General features: G+C 38.2%; 1 protein-coding gene and 1 non-coding gene across 2 annotated transcripts in view; both read right to left on the reverse strand.

Moving 5' to 3' along the window:
• CERS6 (ceramide synthase 6) overlaps positions 1–23,967 on the reverse strand; it is a 331,923-nt gene that overhangs the window by 121,327 nt on the left and 186,629 nt on the right. The gene's annotated exons all lie outside the window — the stretch shown is intronic.
• Positions 4,363–4,469, reverse strand: LOC126010703 (U6 spliceosomal RNA). Its single transcript, XR_007496716.1, has one exon. It is a non-coding gene; the product is annotated as a U6 spliceosomal RNA (small nuclear RNA).

Below are 23,967 nucleotides of genomic sequence, written 5' to 3' on the forward strand. Positions count from 1 at the left end.
GTGCTGTGGCTTCTAATTTCGGCCTGCTTTGGTCCCCTTCCTGAAGGTGATTCTAGAGGATGCTGTTGGGTGGGCTTGTTGAACCTGGCTCTTTCTCCTCCCCTTTGCTACCTAGAGTTCGGCCCTCCTGCAGTGGGTATTATTGCTTTTCTACTCCTTATTTCTGTCGGCGGTGCAGTTCCACTCCTGGCCACACTGGTTGCTGGCGCTATTGAGCCTAGCTCCCAATCCCCCCTCCTTTCTCTGGGAGTCAATGGAGCTCTGCTCCCTCCAAGTTTCCCTTGAAGGAGTTCCCTCAGTCCGACCCTTCAGGCTCTGCCCTCGCCCTTGGGGAGTCCCTGGTCCACTCCAGGGTCCAGGGGGGTGGACTGCTCTAGGTCACCTGCGAGTCCAGAAGGGTGGCCCTATCTCCCCCCGTCTATTTGGGTTGCTCAAGTTGCCGTTCCAGGTGCCCACCTGGGGGAAGGGACTTGCCCAAATCACTCTCGCAGGCGCTCGTGGTCCCTGGGATGTGCTGGGCTAGGCTCCCGCGTGAGGCAGCAGGGACTCACCCAGGCCTCCCAGGCTGGCGTCTGGGGTCTCCGGGGGATGTGGTGGGCTAGGCGCCCGCGTGAAGGAGCAGGGACCCGCACAGGCCTCCCGGGCCGGTGTCTGGGGTCTCCGGGGGATGTGGCGGGCTAGGCGCCCGTGTGAAAGGGCAAGGACCCGCGCAGGCCTCCCGGGCTGGCGTCTGGGGTCTCCGCGGGATGTGGCGGGCTAGGCGCCCTTGTAAAGGAGCAGGGACCCGCGCAGGCCTCCCGGGCCGGCGTCTGGGGTCTCCGGGGGATGTGGCGGGCTAGGCGCCCGTGTGAAAGGGCAAGGACCCGCGCAGGCCTCTCGGGCCGGCGTCTGGGGTCTCCGCGGGATGTGGCGGGCTAGGCACCCGTGTGAAAGGGCAAGGACCCACGCAGGCCTCTCGGGCCGGCGTCTGGGGTCTCCACGGGATGTGGCGGGCTAGGCGCCCGTGTGAAAGGGCAAGGACCCGCGCAGGCCTCCCGGGCCGGCGTCTGGAGTCTCCGCGGGATGTGGCGGGCTAGGCGCCCTTGTAAAGGAGCAGGGACCCGCGCAGGCCTCTCGGGCCGGCGTCTGGGGTCTCCGCGGGATGTGGCGGGCTAGGCGCCCGTGCAAAGGACAGGGACCCGCGCAGGCCTTTCGGGCCGGCGTCTGGGGTCTCCGGGGGATGTGCCCAGCTAGGCTCCCGCGTGAGGCAGGAGGGACTCACCCAGGCCTCCCGGGCCGGCGTCTGGGGTCTCCGCGGGATGTGGCGGGCTAGGCGCCCGTGTAAAGGAGCAGGGACCCGCGCAGGCCTCCCGGGCCGGCGTCTGGGGTCTCCGGGGGATGTGCCCAGCTAGGCTCCCGCGTGAGGCAGGAGGGACTCACCCAGGCCTCCCGGGCCGGCGTCTGGGGTCTCCGGGGGATGTGGCGGGCTAGGCGCCCGTGTGAGAGGGCAAGGACCCGCGCAGGCCTCTCGGGCCGGCGTCTGGGGTCTCCACGGGATGTGGCGGGCTAGGCGCCCGTGTGAAAGGGCAAGGACCCGCGCAGGCCTCTCGGGCCGGCGTCTCGGTACTGGAAATTCTTAAACTAAATGCTTCTAATATCTTTATACTTTATACTTTATACTGCCTGCCCTGAATGCTTGTAAGACAGACAAAATCTAATTTTAAATCAGAGGAGTGAAAATCTAAGGATTAAATTTGCTCTGGGGAAACAATAACTCGAATTTTTTTCCTAATAAATAAGTAGAGGAAATTCGAGCAGAAGATAAGAGTTGTAAAGTGTCTTCCAAACCCTTTAATGGAAGGGGCGGGGGAGTGTAGAGAGGTTTTGTCCATTAGAGATGAAAAATGTGGACTACTGTGGTCCTTTCATTCACTGCTCATAATTTGCCCATGAATTCCTGTATACATGGTAAACTCAGCATCAGGGAAATTATTTATAATTAATAGTCATCACAATTCTCTGGCTGATAGTCTAGCAGGTAATTTTATATGCCTAATTGAAATGATTTCTTAATCTTTAATTCATTAAAATACAATTAAACACATCAATGTTGACATGTTTAAATAAGAATTTTTCTAGCTTGTTTGTGGTTGTGATACAACTCCACTTGAGTTTAATTTGCTTTCTCTTTCATCCTTGTTCACTGGAGTCAGACTGCTATCTCTCAGGACATATGTAATTCCATTAGAGATGCTGATGCTAACAAAGCAGCTCAGGCTGCCCTGAGTGCACTAACATCAGTCTGGAACTCCGCTTCACACAAGGAACTGTTCTAGTTTACTGTCTGAATTTATGTATACCTTTGTTCTGTTAACACCAACATAAGGAAACATTTCTATGTTCAAACTTCAAATTTCAAAGGACCAAAAACAATTGCTATAGAAGAGGTGGTCAATTTTGAAAATTTTTCTAGGTCAAATATTTTCTTTCCAGAAACAAATTTATTTATTGATTTTCTTCTTTTTTGTGTGTGGCTATAGGTCAAATACATGCAAGACTATTTCTGAGAGATGGATAGTCCCAGGCCTTATCTATTTTTTCAAGTAGATATAGTATTTCTTTCAAAATAGTTCAGAATCAAACTAAAACAAAAAGAAATAATAATAAAAAAGACAATGTGATAGCAAAATTTGTGAACTTACATATTACAATAATATATACCACTAGATAACGAAATTGCTTTTTGTTTTTTTAAAGGGAAGATATGTTATTCAAAGATTTCTTTCTTAATTCCTATAAACATATCAAAAAGATCATAGGTCATGGCCCAAATTTACTATGAACAAGGCATTTATTTTTTTGATACCATACATACATTTCCTATTTCTTTTTTTTTTTTTTACATTTCCTATTTTTGAGGTAGGAACAAAGGCTAAAAAAAATTTAGATGTGATTCGAAATCATATTTCAATCCCATTCATAAAAAAATAAGCTCAGTTGTGATAAGGAATTGCTACTTATAGAAGGAAGTATTGCTTCTATAAGAGTCTTCCAGAAAAAAGCAGATGCTAGAAAGTACAAGAAGGAACCCTCACTGAAAGTTCACTGACAGAAGTAGGGAGACAGTACTGGGTTCATCAGAGCCAGGCTCTGCTGTCTGATCTAAGCCCAAGGTCATGCAATTCCAGGATGAAACAGAATGCTGCCCTTGTAGAGACTGGGTCCTGACTCCTGGTTCTGAGCACTACTCCTCAAGCACCACTGGATAAACCTGTCTCAGTTGGCTGCATGTAGCTGACTATCACTGGGAATAGTCCATAGATCCCCTGAGACAGGCTTATAAGACTACCCCCAACCCTGCTCTCTAACACATAACTCAAAGAAAAGACTAGAAATGACTGTGATTAGAAATGATGTGGTAACAGAAAATTATGTTTCTTTGCTTGTTTGTTTTCCTAAGTACCCAATGGTGTCAGAAATCAAAGTCAAGTAAGGTATATGCAAGTAAGAGCTATACCCACTGTACTATCTCTCTGGCCCCAAATTTTCATTCTTTTCCTTTTCCCTTCCTTCCTATCTTCTTCCCTTTCCTTCCTCCTTCTTCACACCTGGCATTGCTCAGGGTTTATTCCTATCTCTGCATTCAGGGATCACTCCTAGCAGGCTTGAGGAATGAGTGTCACAAATCAAACCCAGGTCATCTGAATGCACAGTTAGTGTTCTATCCACTGTACTATCTCTCTCTTTTTTGGCTTATAAAAGTTATATTGACCTTTATAACATGGATATAATTGAGGTGGCTTTAATCAAAATAAGTCAGAAAATAAAAGACAAAAATATATTATTTAACTCATAATAAATTTTTTGTTTGTTTGTTTGTTTGTTTGTTTTCTGGGCCACACTCAGTGGTGCTCAGGAGTTAATCCTGGCTCTGTGCTCAGAAATCATCCCTTCAGGTTCAGGGTACCATATAGAATTCCTGGGATCGAACCTGGGTTAGCTACATGCAAGGCAAATGCCCTACCCGCTGTGCTATTTAGCTCTGACCTACTCATAAGTTGAATATTAACAAAGTGAATGAACCAACATCATAAAAATTCTTAAAGTCTAAAAAAAAATATTGTGGTTATCAGAAGGGAAAGTTTGAGAAATGAATAAGGGGAGTCAGATCGAGAGAATGGCATCAGAACACTAGGAGTAAATGTGGTGATGTGTCTGTATATATAGATAAACATCTATATATGTAATATATAAATGTACATATAAATACATATATATGTATATATCTATATATCTGGTGAGAGAAGTAAAATTGTAGTTGCAAATTCACAATGCAGACTAAACCAATGGTAAGTAACTTTTTTTTTGGTTTTGTTTTTGCTTAAAAATATGGAATGCTTCACAAATTTGCATGTCATCCTTGAGGAGGAGCCATACTAATCTTTTCTGTATCATTCCAATTTTAGTATATGTGCTGCTGAAGTGAACACGGTAAATAACTTCTTAATTAAAATACAAATTAAATAAAGTAATAAATAATATGCATAAACATTACTCCACTATTCCAAAAACTGCATCTATATACTGTTTCACTATCTCCTATATACAAAAATGAAATACCTCTAAAGAGCAAAAATTTGGGGTAGAAATTGGTGTGGAGGAAGAAGCTTCTTTTTGTATTTTAATGCTCCTTTATATCATATGAACGTTTTTCCATGTGCAGACATAATTAAATGGGTTTTTGAGCATAAATGGAGTGAAATAAAAGAAGAAACAAAGTAAAGCCAACATTAACAAAACCATAATGGTCAACAAATGGTAGTCTCAATGTGAGTGATCGATTCAAAAGGCAAAATTTCTTAGGCCCAGAAGCAAAAGCAGAGTAATTTTTTAATTTACCTATCTATATTAAGAAATGAAAAAAGGGCAGGAGAAATAGTACAGAGATTAAATACTGTCCTTGTGCATTGCTGACTCTGGTTCACTCCCTAGCACTTTTTTTTTTTTAAGATAGTTCTCCAGAGTACCATCAAGAGTGACCTTTAGGCTAGGATTAAGTTATGAGCACCACTGGGTGTGGCCCAATTAGCTAAATAAACAAATGCATTCAATATTAAAAACAAAATGGGACTGAGAGATTCTATGCACTTGAATATTCTGATATTATTCCCACATTATCCACACAATAACAGGCTTTATAAAGCCTCACATAATGACTGCAACTGAAGCTGAAGGCATCAACCCAAACTTAACACAGAACAGCACTTCTGAGGGGGCTACTTTAATTTTAAGTCCTAGGTCTCCCTGGTTAACTGCAAAGCTCTGAGGTTAGAGCCAAGTTCAAATGATGCCCTCCACTATGTGAGTTTCTGAAAGACTTGGACCAACTACTAACTTTCTAGCCTCAATTCAATTTTCTTGTCTATATCACCAATTTTGTGAGAAGCGAATAGTTATACCAATTGTAGCACAACATCGGACAAAGAGGCAGACATTAAATCCATCCTAGCTATTTTCACTATCATCTTTGAATTCCCCTTACTCACCAAGTTCTTTGTACACTGTTTTGTTTTGTTTTGTTTTGTTGGTTTTTGGGCTATGCTCCGGGCTTACTTCGGCTTGTGTTCAGGAATCAATCCTGGCAATATTTAGAACAATATGTGGTTTTGGGATGAAACCTACGTTGGCTGTATGCAAGACAAGCACCCTGCTCATTTTATTATCTCTCCAGCCACCACATCTGAGTTGTTTGTTTTGTTTTGTTTTTGGACCAGACCAGTGACTCTCAGGGGTTACTCTTGGCTATGTGCTCAGAAATCGCTCCTGGCTTGGGGGACCATATGGGACACTGGGGGATTGAACCAGGGTTCATCCTAAGCTAGAGCAGGCAAGGCAGACACCTTCTCTCTTGCACCACCACTCCGGCCCACCGAGTTCTTAATAAAAATCGAACATGCCCAATACTGGTACCTTTCCACATGGGCTCCCATGTTCCAGCCTGAGTTCCTTTTCCGTGACCATCAGAGGTCTAGAAAGAAGAGGTCAAAGATAGCTTACAATTTGACATGAGTAAGGGAAGTTCTTGGAAACAAAGCATCCCTTCATTTCTAGGAAAATTGCTCTTACTGTGTTCCATCATCTCACGATGAAAGCCACAGAGACCTCAAAGTCATTAATTCATTGCACAGAATCCTCCCAACAACCTGAAAGGATATCTTTGTACAAACTTCTTCCTATTTAGTATAACTACATATTACAGTGAATGTAAGCTATGGATTGGGGAATACTTGTTCAGTTCAGATAATTTATAAAGCTCTCAGATAATAATATAATTTTCAAGATAAGAAAAGTAAGACAGAGGGAAGTTAAATAGCATACAACATGTCACATATGCCTCTTAAAAGGCAGACTCAAAATTCCCTCCAGCAGGCTAGGTCGGCCTGAACTTTAATCTACAGCATTGATTGAGTCATATCACAAACTACACCAGTAAGTTCAAAGCCACAAAATATCTAATGCAAAATTATAATGGCTTCCTAAAAAGCTTTACTTTCTGGCAAGGTTCAGGGCCCATTTCCATAATAAACCATTAATCTCAAGTAGAGAAATACTTTTTCAAACATGTTTAGGTTGGAAGGGCAGGGTTATGGGTGGCAAGGGAATTATAATAGCCAGTTGCTAATTATATCATGTCAAGATGAAAAAGAATCATAAAATGACCCTTAGAAATATTTCATTACTCCAAAGATCACTTTTACTGGCTCTGTCTCTCGTGATGACCAAGAGATAGGTCTATATAAGAAACAACCACTTGTTCATTTCTGTTCAGTCATGCAGCCATAATCCCTATACTCAACCTCTTCACACTGCTTCTGATGAATAGCTTCAAACAAAAACAAGCAAAAAACATAATCAGGGAACCTGGAAGTACAAAGTGTCAAAGTGTCTAGTAGCACTCTGCATGGTCTGAGTGAATGAGCAACACTTACAGTTTTCAGGAAGTGGAGGATGCAAACATAATAAGGTAATGCATTAAAAAGAAGCCTATAATTTGAAGGAAACAAAATAAATTTAAATATCCTTATAAATCCATGACAACTGACTGAATTCAATCCTTGGTGCTACATATGGTTCCCTGTTCTCTGTTAGACGTTATCCCTGAACACCACCAACTGTGGCTTGAAAACCAATCAGCAATCAGAAAAACAAAATCCAAATATGCCAAGTCAGATGATTTACTTGCTTCTCTGATCTACCATACACAATTTGAAGTGAATTCTATAGAACACAGAGATTTTCCTTCTTCTTTAGATTTTGTTTTGTTTGTTTTAGGTCATATCTGGCAGTTCTCAGGGTTTTAACCCTAACTGCACACAGGGATTACTCATGTGAGGCTTGGTGCACCATATGGAATGCTGGAAATGGAATCTTGGTTGGTGTTTGCAAGGTAAGCGCCCTACCCACTGTACTATTTCTCCATCCCTTAAGCATAAAATCTATACAAAGGTAAGATGCACACATGCACTTTTAGCTTGTTCTCCAATATAATATCTATCTAGTGTTTAAAATTGTCCCTGATGTTAAAAATGTAGGGCAGCAAAGATACAAAGGCAACATAGCACAGAAGGGAAACTGATCCACCCAGCTTAGTTGGAAGGGGGAGATAAGAGGAGAGAGTTGGTGTCCTTTGAGGAGGGATGGGTACACTGGTGATGTATATGGTACTGGAATAATGTGCACGAGGAAACACTATCAACAGTATTAAAAACCAAAAAATTAAACTTGAATTAAAAAATTTTAAAGTATAGGACAAAAACCAATGAATGTTTGTTCTCATTGTTCTCTTTTATGTCAGGGACTTTTATAGTGTAACAGAAACTCCTGGTAGGTGAAACAGCTAGAACTTTTTTTTTTTTAAACCAAACCTTGAACATTCCATCTGACAGATGGCCTTCAAAAGAAAGCTATCTGATGACTTTCTGCCTGCAATGTATCTGCACAGTTACTTTTGAAAGGATAGTATGCCACAAAATAGGCACTTCCTTCCATATGACTCACTAAGTTGAAAGCCCAAGTACTATATCCATTTCTAAAGGATAACACTATACACTATTCTAAGAAAACCAATTATTGTGGTAACAATGAAGCAAATTATTATCAGCCATTAACACTGGTGTCAAAGTAATCATGAACAAGAGTGAAAAGCATGCTCCTCAACAACTCAAGTTTTAAAAGACAATCTAGGGAAGAAATAGGCACCTGGTGCAGAGAGATCATATAACGTGGGTGTTTTTACCTTATTTCAGATGATTAAATATTTGTCCTGAGGCTAGAGAGATAATACAGAAAGCAGTGGAAGGACACAATGAGACTAATCTCAAATTTGCCTTTGGATATTTTAATTTTTTAAATACAAAAAATACTCATGGAGAGACTTTTTTATAATAAAAGATTTAACTATGACAAATCACATAGCATATACAAGTAAATACTCTCACCTATCCAAAAATAGGGAAAACATAAGCATCTGAAATAGTACAATATAGCTAAAATAAAATTCTAGAACACTAGAACATACTCTTGAAATTTTGCATTCAGTCTTTTCTTGTACTTTTCCTTGTACTTTTGATTTTTTCTCTTAATTCTACCTTTTATCAATTCTACATTTTAAAAAGTTAATACCTACTCCATTGGAGATAGTATTTTTCTGAATATTTATATGTAATTAATGTACAATTCATCACCTAATAAGAGAGGGGGACATCTAAAGCCAGAAGCATTATGATTTTATAAGAAAATATATCCTAAATAGGTTAGATACACTCTCCATGATTTCAAAGTTTATTCCAAAAGCTGACTACCAGACTGAATATATAAGTTTATAATATAGAATATAGTAGTATAGAAGGGTAAAGCTTTGCATACAGTCTAACTGGGTAAAAATCCCTGGCATGCCATATAGTGCCCTGAGCAATAACAGGAGTGATCTATAATTTCAGAACCAGGAAGAATCCCTGAGCATAGATAGATATTGACCAAGCACAAACAAATATGCAAAAAAATCTCCAAATGTTGACACTTGAAAGTCAGGTGTTAGCATCTTTCTCAACAACTTGGGAATGATCTCCTGAAAACTTACACAATCATCTCACTTTGCAAATAAGTTAATTCAAAATTCAATTCAGAATGTTATCTTTATATCTGGGTCAATAACTGTTTTTGGAATAAGTTGTTGCTTCCATCAAAGTATTATCCTTCTGAGATTTATTTAGGTGGAGAGAGCTATCAACCTTGAGAAGAGTGAAACTCAACAAGAAGTCCAGAAGCAAAGATAATACTTCCCTGGAGGGATAAATACACATAGTTTTGTGAAGGATTCAGTGCATGGCTAAGGAAGTCTAGGAGTATGTAACACCCAGTACAGGTTGAATCATTAAAAACACATTGTGCTAAGAAAAGGTAAGTGGCGTTCTGCAGAAACATGAGTTAGAGATTAGCATCAAGTTCTGCAAAAAAAAATAGTATTTAAAAAGACATGACTAGGTTATGCATTTATACAACACACCACTGTAAATGGATGACAAGAACAGACTTAAGATTTGACATGGGAGTAAAGCTGGTTTCTGCTGTTTGTGCTGAAACACAGCAGACATCTTGGGTCTTCTTGCTGCTGTCCTGCGGCCTGGAATTTTGATCCTCTCCATGATTGTTCCTGAGGGCTTTTCTTCTTCAGAGGTGAGCAGTCCCGCCAACAGACAGTAAAGCTGATTTCTGCTGTTTGCCCCAAAATATGGCAGGCGTCTTGGACTTTCTCTTTGCTGACTTGTGGCCTGGAATTTTGATCCTCTCTGCCATTGTTCCCTGAGGGCTCTTCTTAAGAAGTGAGCAGTCTCGCCACAAAGGGTGGAGCCAGAGGAGCATGGCCACTCTGCTTCACTTTGCAGTCGCATTCACCTTCTAGCCAATGAACACCACCACAACATGTAGAAAAATCTAAACTACAAGTATGACAATAGGAAACCAACACAGGCCAACACCAGGCATAGAGAATGAAGATGGCAACTCTGATGACCTGAAAACTGCCAAAAACCAAAACAAGAAAGAAAGAAAGAAAGAAAGAAAGAAAGAAAGAAAGAAAGAAAGAAAGAAAGAAAGAAAGAAAGAAAGAAAGAAAGAAAGAAAGAAAGAAAGAAAGAAAGAAAGAAAGAAAGAAAGAAAGAAAGAAAGAAAGAGAGAGAGAGAGAGAGAGAGAGAGAGAGAGAGAGAGAGAGGAAGGAAGGAAGGAAGGAAGGAAGGAAGGAAGGAAGGAAGGAAGGAAGGAAGGAAGGAAGGAAGGAAGGAAGGAAGGAAGGAAGGAAGGAAGGAGGGAAGGAAGGAAGGAAGGAAGGAAAAAAGGAAGGAAGGAAAAAAGGAAGGAAGAAACAACCACCTAGTTAGTTTCTCTGATATGAAGTTTAGAGAAGAAATATGGAGGATTTTCATAGAACTCAAAGAAAGCATAAATAGAGTTGAACAGAACACAAATAAGAATCAAGGGGATATGAACATAGAAATCAGAAAACTCGGCCCGGAGAGATAGCACAGCGGCAAGCAGCCGATCCAAGGACCAAAGGTGGTTGATTCGAATTCCGGTATCCCATAGTTCGCTGTGCCTGCCAGGAGCTATTTCTGAGCAGACAGCCAAGAATAACCCCTGAGCACCGCCGGTGTGGCCCAAAAACCAAAAAAAAAAAAAAAGAAAGAAAAAAAGAAAAAAGAAATCAGAAAACTCCAAACTGAAATAAAAGATCTGAAAACTCAGTAGACAAAATAAAACCCTCAATGAAAAGCCTCTCCAACAGGGTAACAGCAGCTGAAGACACAATCAGTGAGCTGGAAGATGAGATGCATAACAACTCCATACAGCAGGAGAGATTAGATAAAAGCCTTATAGCAAATGATGAGACAATGGAAAAATTATCCAAAGAATGTGAACAGATGAAAATAGAAGTCTTTGATAAGCTCAACAGAAACAACATAAGAATAATTGGAATCCCAAGACCCAGGAAGAAAATCCCCAAGAAGAATCAGCAGTCAAGGATATCACTGTAGAGAAACTCCCAGAGATAAAGACTGCATGCAACCAAATCCTGCATGCCTGAAGAGTCTCAGCTAAAAGAAAACTGAAGAAAAACACCCAAAGACATATCCTAGTCACAATGATGATCCTACAGATAGGGATCGAATACTGAAAGCAACAAGATCAAAAAAGGGAAATTACATGCAAAGGAACATCCTTAAGATTTTCAGCAGACCTGTCACAAGAAACCCTCAAAGCCAGAGGCAGTGGTGGACATCAAAAAAGGGAAATTACATGCAAAGGAACATCCTTAAGATTTTCAGCAGACCTGTCACAAGAAACCCTCAAAGCCAGAGGCAGTGGTGGACATAGTGACAAAACTCAAAGAAATGAATTTTGCCTAGAAACTGCACCCAGCAAGACTCACTTTCAGGTTTGAAAAAAGTATATCTAACTTCTTTGAAGGAAGTATACATAAAATAAACAGCAGCTTAGAAACTCAGCAGACTCAAAACCAGCCTTAAAAGAAAAACTGAAAGGTCTAATTTAAGACAAGATGGACCAACAGACACACCAAACTTCAAACTTCTACACAAAGATGGCACTAAATCCCACGACAACTATCTCTCTCAATGTCAGTGAACTAAATGCACCAGTTAAGAGACACAGAGTGGCTAAATAGACCTGAAAATTAAACAGCTTACTACTGAACAACCAATAGGTCAGAGATAAAATCAAAGAGAAAATCGAAACATTCCTGCAAACAAATGACAATAAAGACACAAATTATCAGAATTTATAGGGCACAGCTAAAGCAGTACTGAGAGAAAAAATTATAGCTTTGCAAGTACACATCAGAAAAAAGAAGGGGCCTACATGAATAGCTTAATGATGTAGCTTATAAAATTAGAAAATAATCAACAAAAGAAACCAAAAATAGATAGGCAGAAGCTTGAAGCAGAAATAAATGAAGTGGAAAGCCAAAAAACTACCCAAAAGATTAATGAAAGTAAAAGTTGGTTCTTTAAAAAAATAAACAAAATTGATAAACCACTGGAAAAATTCACAAATAAATGGAGAGAAAAAATAGATAAACTGGAATAGAAATGAAAAAGGGGGGAATCACTACAGATATTGCAGAAATTCAAAGGGTAATCAGAGACTACTTTGAGAAACTCTATGCAATGAAACATGAAAAACTAGAAGAAATGGATAAATTCTTGTACTCATAACATTCCAAGGTCAAATAAGGATGATGTAGCATATCTAAACAGCCCCATCACGATTGAGGAAATTAAAATGGTAAACATAATTCTTCCCAAAAACAAAAGCCCAGGGACAGATGGGTTCACTAATGAATTATTTCAAACCTTTTAAGAGGAACTACTACCAATCCTTTTCGGGCTCTTTCATAAAATTGAAGAAACAGGAACACTTCCAAATAGTTTTTATGAAGCTAACATCACCTTCATACCAAAACTAGACAAAGAGGATGCCCCCCCCAAAAAATTACAGACCAATATCCCTGTGGAACACAGATGCAAAGACCCTCAAAAATATTCTGGTAAATAGGATTCAATGATTCATCAAGAAGGTCATTCACCACAACCAAGTAGGTTTCATCACAGAAATGCAAGAATGGTTTAACATCTGTAAATCAATTAACACAATACACCATATCAACAAAAAGAAAAAGAAATATCATATGATCATATCAATAGATGCAGAGAAAGCATTCGATAAGGTCCAATACTCATTCTTGATAAAAACCCTCATCAAGATGGGAATGGAAGGAACTTTTCTCAGTATAGTCAAGGCCATCTACCACAAGCCAATGGAAAACATTATTTTCAATGGAGATAAGCTAAAAGCCTTTTCTCTAAAATCTGGTACAAGACAAGGCTGTCCTCTCTCACCACTTCTATTCAACATAGTATTGGAAGTACTTGCCATAGAGATCAGGCAAAAAAAAAAATATTAAGTGCATCCAGATGGAAAAGAAAGAAATCAAGCTTTAACTTTTTGCAGATGATACTATATTTAGAAAACCCTAACAACTCTGCCAAAAAGCTTCTAGAAACAGTAGAACCATATAGCAAAGTGGCAGGCTACAAATTAACATGCAAAAATCAATGGCCTTCTTATACACCAATAATGATAGAGGAGAAATGGACATTAAAAAAAATCTCATTCACATTAGTTCCACACAAACTCAAATATCTTGGAGTCAAGTTAAGTAAAGAGTTGAAGGACATTTACAAAGAAAACTACAAAACCCTGCTTCAAGCAATATGAGAGGACACAAGGAAATGGAGATACATACCCTGCTCATGGATTGGCAGGATTAATATAATTAAAATGGTAATACTCTTCAAATCATTGTACAGATTTAATACAAACCCTCTAAAGATAACCATGTCATTCTTCAAAGAAGTGGATCAAATACTCCTGAAATTCATTTGGAACAATAAATACCCACTAATAGCTAGAGCTATTTCTAAGGAAAAAGAAGATGGAAGGCATCACCTTTCTCAACTTTAAATTGTACTACAAAGCAATCATCACTAAAACAGCATGGTATTGGAATCAAGACATATCCTCAAGTCATTGGAATAGACTTGAGTATTCAGAAATGTTCCCAGACATTCAATCAACTAATCTTTGATAAAGGGGCAAGAAATTCAAAATGGAGGATGGAAAACCTCTCAACAAGTGATGTTGGCACAACTGGTTAGCACTTGCAAAAAAGCAAACTCAAAACCCCATCTAACACCATGCACAAAGGTCAAATCCAAATGGATTAAAGGCATTGATTTCAGGTCTGAAACCATAACTTATTTATAACAACACATAGGTAAAACACTCCATGACATTGAGACTAAAGCCAGAAGGACACACCAAATAAATGGAAGCAGAGATAAACAGATGGGAGTATATTGAGCTGAGAAGCTTCTGTATTTCAAAGTAAATAGTGCCTTGGATACAAAAGCCACCCACAGAATGGAAGAAACTATTCACCCAATACCCATCAGATAAGGGGCTAATATCGAAAATATACAAGGTACTAACAGAACTTAATAAGAAAAAAATCTAACCCCATCAAAAAATGAGGAGAAGAAATGAACAGACAAGTTCTCAAAAGGCACATAAAGTAATGCTCCTCATCACTAATCATCAGAGAAATGCAAATCAAAACAACAATGAGGTACCATTTCATGGCACAAAAACTGGCACACGTCACAAAGAACAAGAACAATCAATGCTGATGGGGATGTGGAGAGAATGCCATCTAGTCCAGCCTTTATGGAACATAATATGGATATTCCTCAAAAAACTGTAAATTGAGCTTCCATTTGATGAGCTATACCACTCCTAGAGATATACCCTAGGAACACAAAAATACAATTCAAAAATTCCTTCCTCACACCTATATTCATTGCAGCCAGACTCTGGAAACAACCAAGAAGCCCTTCAACAGATGAATGGCTAAAGAAACTGTGGTACATATACAAAATGAAATATTATGCATTCATCAGGAGAGATGAAGTCATGAAATTTTTCTATACGTGGATGTACATGGAATCTATTATGCTGAGTGAAATAAGTCTGAGGGAGAGAAATAGACAGAATAGTCTCACTCATCTATAAGTTTTAAGAAAAATTAAGGGCAGTATTGTAATAAGACCCAGAAGAAATAGAGATGAGTGTCGGAAGGAGTGGCTCACAATATGAAGCTCATCATAGAGTGATGAGTGCAGTTAGGAAAATAACTACACTAACAACTATTATGCCAATCTTAATGAGTGAGAGAAGTAGAATGCTTGTCTTGAATGCAGGGAGGGGTTGGGAGGGAGGGAGGCAGGGCATTGATGGTGTGAATGTTTTACTGGTGAAGGGGCTTGTTCTGTTTATGACTGAAACCCAACTACAATCATGTTTGTAATTATGGTGCTTAAATAAAGATTTTATATAAAAAATAAATGAAAAGTCCAAATAAGGAAAAAAAGAGTTGACATTGTCACTATAATAATTCATCCTTATTTTCAGATCTCTTGCCTTTATGTCCTATGACATAAATGTTCAAATGCACAGTCAGGTCAAATATATACAAGACATATAATTTTTATTTTGTCAGTATTTTATTTCAATAAATAGCAGTATTTTATTCCAATAAATAAAAATAATCAAGTTAATATTAAATATAACACCTTATAGAATATTAATATCAACTTGTAATTTCTTTTCCTAGGTTCACATATCTTTTTAATTCTGATTCATGTAAAGTCTGAGTATATGCGTTTCAAGCAGTTATTAATTTATGGATTTCAACTTTAAAACTTATATGAGAAATCACTACACAGAATAGCTGATAATAAGAATCAATTCACCCAATATCCTTTATTTCCAACATAAATATGGCAACAAAATGGGCCTCTGACAAGTCCTTCCAAGCAGCTAATTTTCTAAATATTTGTTAAAAAGAGATATTTTCCATGTCCTATATCATACTTCTAATAAAGAGATTGTAAGTTTTTGGTTTTGGCAGAATTTTATTTTTAAAATTAAAATCTTTTAAAACATTAAAAGAAGTATAAGGGTGGTTATTAAAAATAATAAATTCATTATGTTTTTCCATTTTAAGATGCATATCTTGTTTATTTAGCAAGTAAGTGCTTAGGTCTAAATACTGATAATAATTTGTCATGTTTACCCAGTATATTTAGTATCCATGCTGAATCAGAACCTGAATTCAGATAATGGCTTCATAACTTTAATCTCCATGATCGAGAAATATATTAGTAACTAAATTCACTTTTAGTTCTTGAAATGGTTATTCATAACTTGGTTCCTACTGTCAGAGTTGTTAGCTTTAATGACATCAGATACCATGACTCTGCTGCATTAGTCCACAGAAGAGATGCCCTAAATTGGTCACTGAAAATTAAAGGAGTTGAATAGCAATGAAGAAGTTTTAGAAACTGTTATGCAAAAAAATAAATAAATAAACCTAAGAATGTAAGAGATAGTTGAAAATATCTTAAATATCTTAAATACTTAAGAAGCATTACTCACTGTTAAATTTCCTAAATTATGTTATTTTAAGAGAATGCTTTTAAATCTTCTTGTTCATAGGATAACTGTAATTCTGGAAAATTCCATGAAAAGTCCTCATTTATAAATAGTTCCCTGATGTAATCAAAGTGGCCATTATCTGCATGAAATACTTTTACTTGAAGAAATGTTGCCCATCAGTGAAGGTGGAGCAGTCATTGGAAAAGGGAGCAATTGTAAGCTCACTGGTAAGAATCCTAGGTTTAAAATCTTTCAGTCTCACTTGAGAAATAGCCATTTGGAAACAGAACATTCAGTATTTGCCAAGTGATTTACAAGCCTTTAATTGCTTTCATTCTGATGCTAATATGTACAACTGAATCTTATTTCATTCCTATTTCACATTTTATTGTCCAGTTACAATTAGAGAAGTCAGGTTTGATTTGTGTATTATTTAAAACACATTGACAAAGAGGTAGAGATAATTATATCAAATGGAAAGAAGAGAACAGTCACCTTGCCACAGAATTAAATGTCCTTACTATCTTTCCAAAATTAATTCTCATTTACTTGCACAGTAAACACAACTGACTATGACAGAGGGCATATGTGTGTTTGTAAATCAAAGCAAGAAGATGAATGTCATTCTGTAAAGATGAATGTAAGAAAATTCCTTTGTGCTTACCATGAGGAAATGAGGAAAGAGATTTTCCAGGAACATTTTGCTGTTACTTATGTAACTGTTCTGTAGATATAGTGACTGCATATATGTGTGGGAGCATTTTGCTTTCTGTTAGCCTCACCTAGCATTTTGCCTATGTGTTAATGTTCAGCTCTTTTAAAACTTGAAATACAATATAAAGGTGCTTATAAGAAATAAGCAATTTATTATGTTTTTTTTTATTTTAAGATGCTTATCTTGTTTATTTAGCAAGTAAAAACGTAGGCCTTAAATACTAATAGTGATTTGTTATGTTTATTCAGTATATTTAGTATCCATACTGATTCAGAACGTAACCTGAGTTCAGATATAGATTTAATAACTTTAATCTTCATGATCAAGGAATAAATTAGTTACTAAATTCAATTTTAGCTCTTCAAATGGTTATTCATAACCTGATTCTTATCATTAACTGGCATTTTATTTTAGTGGCAACACTTTGGTTATCAACCTGAACAGAAGCAAAAATCCAAAGGTCAGTGGAAGCAAAAAGTGAAAACGTTAAAATTAGTAAAGTTGTTGGCCACAAGAGCTACTGGTGGCCCTAAAGAGAGTTTCCATTAGCTGAGTTCTCTCATTTGATTAGTATTATCATTGCCGATCAGTAAAACAACTGCAATTGGGGCTGGAGTGATAGCACGGCAGTAGGGCATTTGCCTTACATGCTGCTGACCCAGGATGGACCTGCGATGGATTGGACCTGCGATCGATTCCTGGCATCCATTCCTTATGGTCCCCTAAGCCTGCCAGGAGCAATTTCTGAGTGCAGAGCCAGGAATAAACCCTGAGCACTGCCAGCTGTTCCCCCCACCCGCAAAAAGCAACTGCAATTACTGTCATTTACAACCATTTTCCTTACAAGTTTTATACAAGGTTTAATTATATGAGATTAATGGTGAAGTCTCACATGCACAAACTGAGATAATGTATGTAGGAAAGAAGAAACACCATTATATCACAAGAAATGTAGCACCTGCTTAAAATCACTATAGTCACAGAATCTTGTACCGATAACTGTGATACTATTCATTTTTTGACTTTTAGTTTGTTTTTAGGCCTATATCAACAATGCTCAATGTTTAAGGTACCATTCAGTGCTGAAGAACAAACCCCAAGCTTCATAAACGTGCAAGCTTGTGTTCCAGTTCTCTGAGTTACCTCTCTGTCCTCAATATCAGTCATTCTTTCAAAAGTTATACATTTGAAGTATTATATACCTGATGCAAAATAATGACTTATTTATAAAATTCCGGGGAGAAGTTGTTTCTTCATTTAATCACTTATCTGGATGGAGAGACAGTACAACAGATAAGATCTTGTTTGCAGATGACCAGAGCTGTATCCCTGCCACCCCATATGGTACCATGATCACTGCCTAGAGTTATCCCAAAGGGCAAAGCAAGGAGTAAGCCCTGAGCACTGCTGGGTGTGGCCAAGAAAAAAATTAAAAACCAAAGTGTCCCAAGAAGACCTCTTCATCCTTTTAAAAATAAATAGTATTTTTTCTCCCCAATATCTCCATTTTCTTTTCTCTATTACCCAGTCTCTTCCTCTTACTGCCACTCCTACCTGCCCACCACCCATTCCAACCACTCACCATCCTGAAAGCAAAAGAAAATCCTTTTTATCTAGACTTTCCAAGAATAGTGAACTGATTAAAGATGTAATGCAAGGAAATGAATAATTACTGGTATATCTATAAATATATCTTTATTTGGTCATAAGAAATATAATGATACCCAGAATATATAAACATCACACAAAAGAGTTTTTCATCCTGAGGAGCCACATGAAAGTACCATGTAGCTGCTATTAGCATAGATTTAGTAGGTAACTTCTGGAAAAAAACACTCATTCAAAAGTTTCTGGCAGAAGCAGAAAGATGGTTCAAAACACTTTAGTGCAAGTCTTACATGTATGAGACTGGAAGTATGACTCTATCATGGTATGGCCCTTGAGCATAACCAAAAGTAGTCTGAGAGACCCCTAAGCCTTCCAGATATGATCCATCTAGGCCCCAGCAGATTGGACACAAAAGCACCTCTACTGAGGGTCCTGGAAAACTAACTAACCTACCCATTTGGCCAGTATCATCAGGACTCCCTGGTACTGCTTTGAAGCCATCCCACCCCAATAAAAGTTTAAAAAAAATATTAACCAAAATTCACTGAAGTAGATAAAAAAACATGTATCCAGATATTGCCTTTGGAATGCATCAAACAGATAAAGAGGGAAATGGGGCATTTTAATGTAACTTAGAATCTCTCTCTCTGATGATAGGTTTCAGTGCTCCAGGAATTGGACAATTTCATTAAAAGACAAAGAAGGGAGCTGAGGTGGGTGAAATGGGCAAAGAGTCAATTGTATAGTGACAGACTTTTGGCGAGGATGAGAATATAGACTATAGAACTGTAATCTAAATATTTGAAATCTATATAATGTTATAATCAGTTCTATCTCAATTAAACTTAAAAGAACAAAAATTGAATTAATACTTGCTGGTAGGTGCTAAGAACTGTTGAGAAGACAGGAGCCTTCTCAGTAGGTAATAAGGCACACAGCTTTGTATATGGCCTACCCATGTTCAAACCCTGGCACTCCATTTTGTTCTCCAAATATGGCAGGAGTTTATAGAGGAGTTTACAAATGATAAGCAACTCTCACTGTTCAGAGCAGGAGAGAATGGAAGAAGAATGAAGGCTTTTCAACAATTTGATAGGGTTTAGCAGACACCATGTAGAGCGGGGTGTTCCTTTCCCTCTTTTCTTTTTCAGATCTTTCCTGACATTCATTATAACTCTTGTTCCTCCCATTCTATTTGAGACATCAACTCCAATGTAAGCAGGAAAGAAATGAGAAAATCAGGTTCTATATATCCTACTCCAAATGGACAAAAGTTTTTGTCTTATACTTTAAATTCACCTGAAAAATAAACCTTGAGTAAGTAACAATGACAAATACATCATTAGTATGTTGACCAGCCATTACTTATTTATTTAGTTCATTTTGGGACCACATCTTGCTATAGTTAAGGCATAGTCCTGGCTCTGTATTTCACTTCTGAAAGTGCTTGGGGGACCATCTAGCATGCTGAGAATCAAACTTGTGTTAGCCAAATGGAAGGCAAGTGCCTTATTCTCTGTTCTACTCTCTGGCCCACAACCACTCCCTTTTTAAAAAAGTTAAAAAAAACAAACACTTACTTTCCTATTTATTATTCCCTTATTTATTTTTGAAATTTGTCTCACTTCTCAACACATCTTATTTAACATGGCAGAGACATGGGTTTAATGGCTTCTACCAAACAAACTGCAGATCTGATTCTGCATCTACTCACTGAGTATTAATTTTCAGATATGGACCTTGAAGTACTACAGAAAGGCTGGGAACACACATAGATACTATTTCAGCTCTGTAGAGTCTATAATGAAAACTCAGGTATATGGAGTGGGGGAGAAAGACTTAGAGAAACAGAGGGAGGAGAGGAAAGGGAAGGGAAGGAGAAGGAAAGGGACTTGAATATTGAACAAAGACTCCAGGAAGGGGTGAGACCGCTGAAGTCCTCCAATTGGCAAACAGAATTTCCATGTTATTGGGAATGGGAGGCAGAGCTTTCCCTTTAAAAAGTGAAGTGTTCTACTTTCTAATACAGCAATTTAAAAGCTACTCCCTGTTGACAATATATAAATAGCTTTTCAGGAAACTTTTGTTTATATAAATTTAGTAGATATTAAACACTTATCAAACTAAAAATACTCTTGCATTTTATCAACTTCCTGCCACAAAATATCCACATTAATATCAGTAAATAATTGCTTTTTAGGATCTGACTGAATACTAAGTGAGAATTTTTTTGATCTGAAGATGTGTCTTTATTCCAATACCATGCTCTTTTACTTCTTAAAGCAGTTTTTTTAAAAATAATTTTTATTGTGACCAAAGTGAATTATGAATCTTTCACAGTAATATTTAAGATACATAGTGACAATGAATCAAGGCCATTCTCACCATCAATTAAGTGAGAATATTTTTACAAAGAGCCACCATGGAACAAATTTAATGTGGGCAAACAATCCCATAAAATGGTTTGAATGCCAACATCACTACTGAAAAGAGGCATTCTCTCTCTCTATTTCTCACCTTCTCTCTTTCCCCTAGCTTTGGTTCTGGGATGCTGTCTAAGGTCACTCTTCATTCATAGTGGTGCTCAGGGGACCATATTGTCCTGGTAATTAAACTTCAGTGTTCCATTCCCTTTCTTTCTTGAATGAAATAAAAATACAAGCTTCAGAATGCTAGAGAGATGTATTTCGTCATACAGCACTCACTACAAAGAGGCACAGGGCAGCAGCTAGTAAGCCACATGGCAGCATGCCCTTCTTTCTTTTTTTTCTAAAATAACAAGCCATATTCCCCTCTAAATAAATTTCCACTAAGGCATAGTTTGAATTATTTGTGATATTTACTAAACATAATACTTTAAAAACAAGTTTTTTTCTCCAAAAAAAAGAAGTTTACTATCTTCATTGAAAGTGAATTGGGGCCAGAGAGATGTCATGGAGGTAGGGCCTTTGCCTTTCAGGCGGAGGGACGGTGGTTTGAGTCCCAGCATCCCATGTGGTCCCCTGAGGCTGCCGAGGGCGATTTTCTGAGCCAGGGGTGACCCCTAGGTGCTGTGGGTGTGACCCAAAAACCAAAAAAGAAAGTGACTGAAACCTAATAATAATCATATATGTAATCAAGATGTTTAAAGAAAAAAGTTTCAAATAAAATAAAAAATAAATAAAAAATAAAGTGAATATTCCTTGATTTCCTTCCCTTCTGCTTTAGAGACTAACTGGGGTATGTACTTTGGAGGGAAGTGTCAAATCACAACAAAATCATTTATTTTTTTCTATTGGACAATGGCAGTCTTTGTTTGTTTTTGGGTCACACCCGGTGGCACTCAGGAATTACTCCTGGCTCTGTGCTCAGAAATCGCTCCTGGCAAGTTTGGTGGACCATATAGAATGCCAGGAACTGAACCTGGGTCCATCCCAGGTCAGTCACTTGCAAGGCAAATGCTCTGATGCTGTGCTATTGTTCTGACCCCAATGGCAGTCATTCTTCTTAAGAAGAAACTGCAGAAACAATTTTTATTTCTTTATCATAGTTTATATTATGAAATTTCCAGGGGTGAGATCCCCAGATTCTCTGTGTGCCTAAGACTCACATCACTCAAACTTTTGACTCATTTCCTTCCTCTGCTTTCCCTCTGACAACTGTGATAGTTTCCACTAAGTGTAGAAGTTAGTTTTGTTGTTTTGAAAATTCATTGACTTAATGATTTATACTCTATATGTGAATGAAACCATGTAAATTCATCCTTTACCCTCTTTCACTTATTTCAATTTCCATATGTACCTCAAGACCATTCCATTTTGAACTAAAGCACATGACTATCTCTTCTTAATGGAATAGTAGTATTCCATCAATAGTATGTAAAATAGCTTCTTCATCAATTCATCAATGACTCTAAGGTTGATTCATTGTTTTGGCTAGGGTAAAGACTAATTTGGACATGGGTTGCAAATATTCTTTCTTTTTCTTAAATTTTTATTGTGACCAAATTGCATTACAAATCTTTCACTGCATTATTTATGGTACATAGTGACAATGAATGAGGGGCATTTCCACCACCAGTGCTGTCCTCCCTCCACCCCTGATGCTGGCATGCATCCCATATATCCCTCCTTTAACCCCCAGAATGCTAGTGAAACTGGTCTCCACTTTAAGCTTGTTGTAGATTGAGCATCCATTACACCGTCATTGGAGATATAAAGGATAATAAAAAAGGGAGAAAAAATTTGGTAACAACTACCAAAAAAAAAGAAAGAAGAGAGAAAAAAAGATAAATGAAAGGAAAAAAATGCACCGGGCAAATACAAATAAAAATAAATCACCAAATAATAATCACAAGAGTGAAAAGGAAAGAGAAAAGTAGAAGAAAAAGAGAAGGAAAATAAAGTCAAAACTAACAAATCAAAACAAAACAAGAAAAAGTAGGGGTGCTGGAGTGGCAGGGTTTGGAGTTCCCCCCTCTTTTACTTTTTTTGCATAGGCACAGTAAGCATTGGGAAAGAAAGGGAATTTCCATGGCCTAAGAGATTCAGGGTTTCTCCATCCTTGAAGCATACCATCATGGGATCAACCCCTGGCTTCATATACACTCATTACCCCATCCTTTTTTGTGGTGCCAGGAAACTTTCCTCTCGGTTGTGTGTGAGAAAATCAAGCCACTGTAGGTAGCAATCTTGGTATTTGCACAGGTTATAGGTCAGGGTCTAGGATAGAGTCTTTATGGTTCTAGAGGTTCCTATCCATCATTGTTGTTGTGTTCACTCTTCTGTAACACTTGCTCCCTGTTTTCGTTCAGTCCCTAAGCCAAAGGCTAGGATATAATGGATCCAAAGGTTCTGCTCAGTCTCTGTTGTCCAAGTTGGGCTTCTGCAATAAGACATCTTGTTGTGGTTGTTGTTGTTGTTGTTTTTTATAAGTCCTGGGATACAGCCTAGGGTAGGATTTTCCTTATTGGTCCCAAGGTAGGTTCTGTTCAGTCACGGTTATCAAAGTCAGTTTTCTGTTGTTGGTGCTCTTATTTTTCACAGTTCAAAGGATGATACCTCTTCTGATTTCCATTTAGTGTTAGGTGATGTGATAGGACAACTTGGTCTTAGGTCAAGTTGTCCTTTCCTCGTTGTCATATCAAAATTGGCAAAAGTTGGTGCCAGAGCTGTGTTATAAATATCCCAATGGAGCTTAGTTCCTGGTGGTATAGCCCGGATCTGTAAATATTTTTTCAATATTTAATACTGAGAACTATTTCTGAAATGTTGGAGCCTGAGAGATAGCTCAAAAAGTTGATGTCCCAAGTTCAATTTCTGATATCACATGTATCCTCCAGCAATGCTAGATGGCCTGATGAACACCAGGACTGATAGGCTATAGCAGCATGGCACTGCTAGACTCATATATTGAATTATCTGGCCTGGTTAGCAAAGTACTGCTGGGAGTAGCTCCCAGAAATTTTGAGCATTGCTTGAAAAATACCTCCAGTCAAAAAAAAAGTTCACCTCTACTAGCCTGTCTTTTGTAAATAACATTTTTCTAATGCATT

The sequence above is a fragment of the Suncus etruscus genome, chromosome 5, assembly GCF_024139225.1.
Source record: "Suncus etruscus isolate mSunEtr1 chromosome 5, mSunEtr1.pri.cur, whole genome shotgun sequence".
Taxonomy (NCBI): domain Eukaryota; kingdom Metazoa; phylum Chordata; class Mammalia; order Eulipotyphla; family Soricidae; genus Suncus; species Suncus etruscus.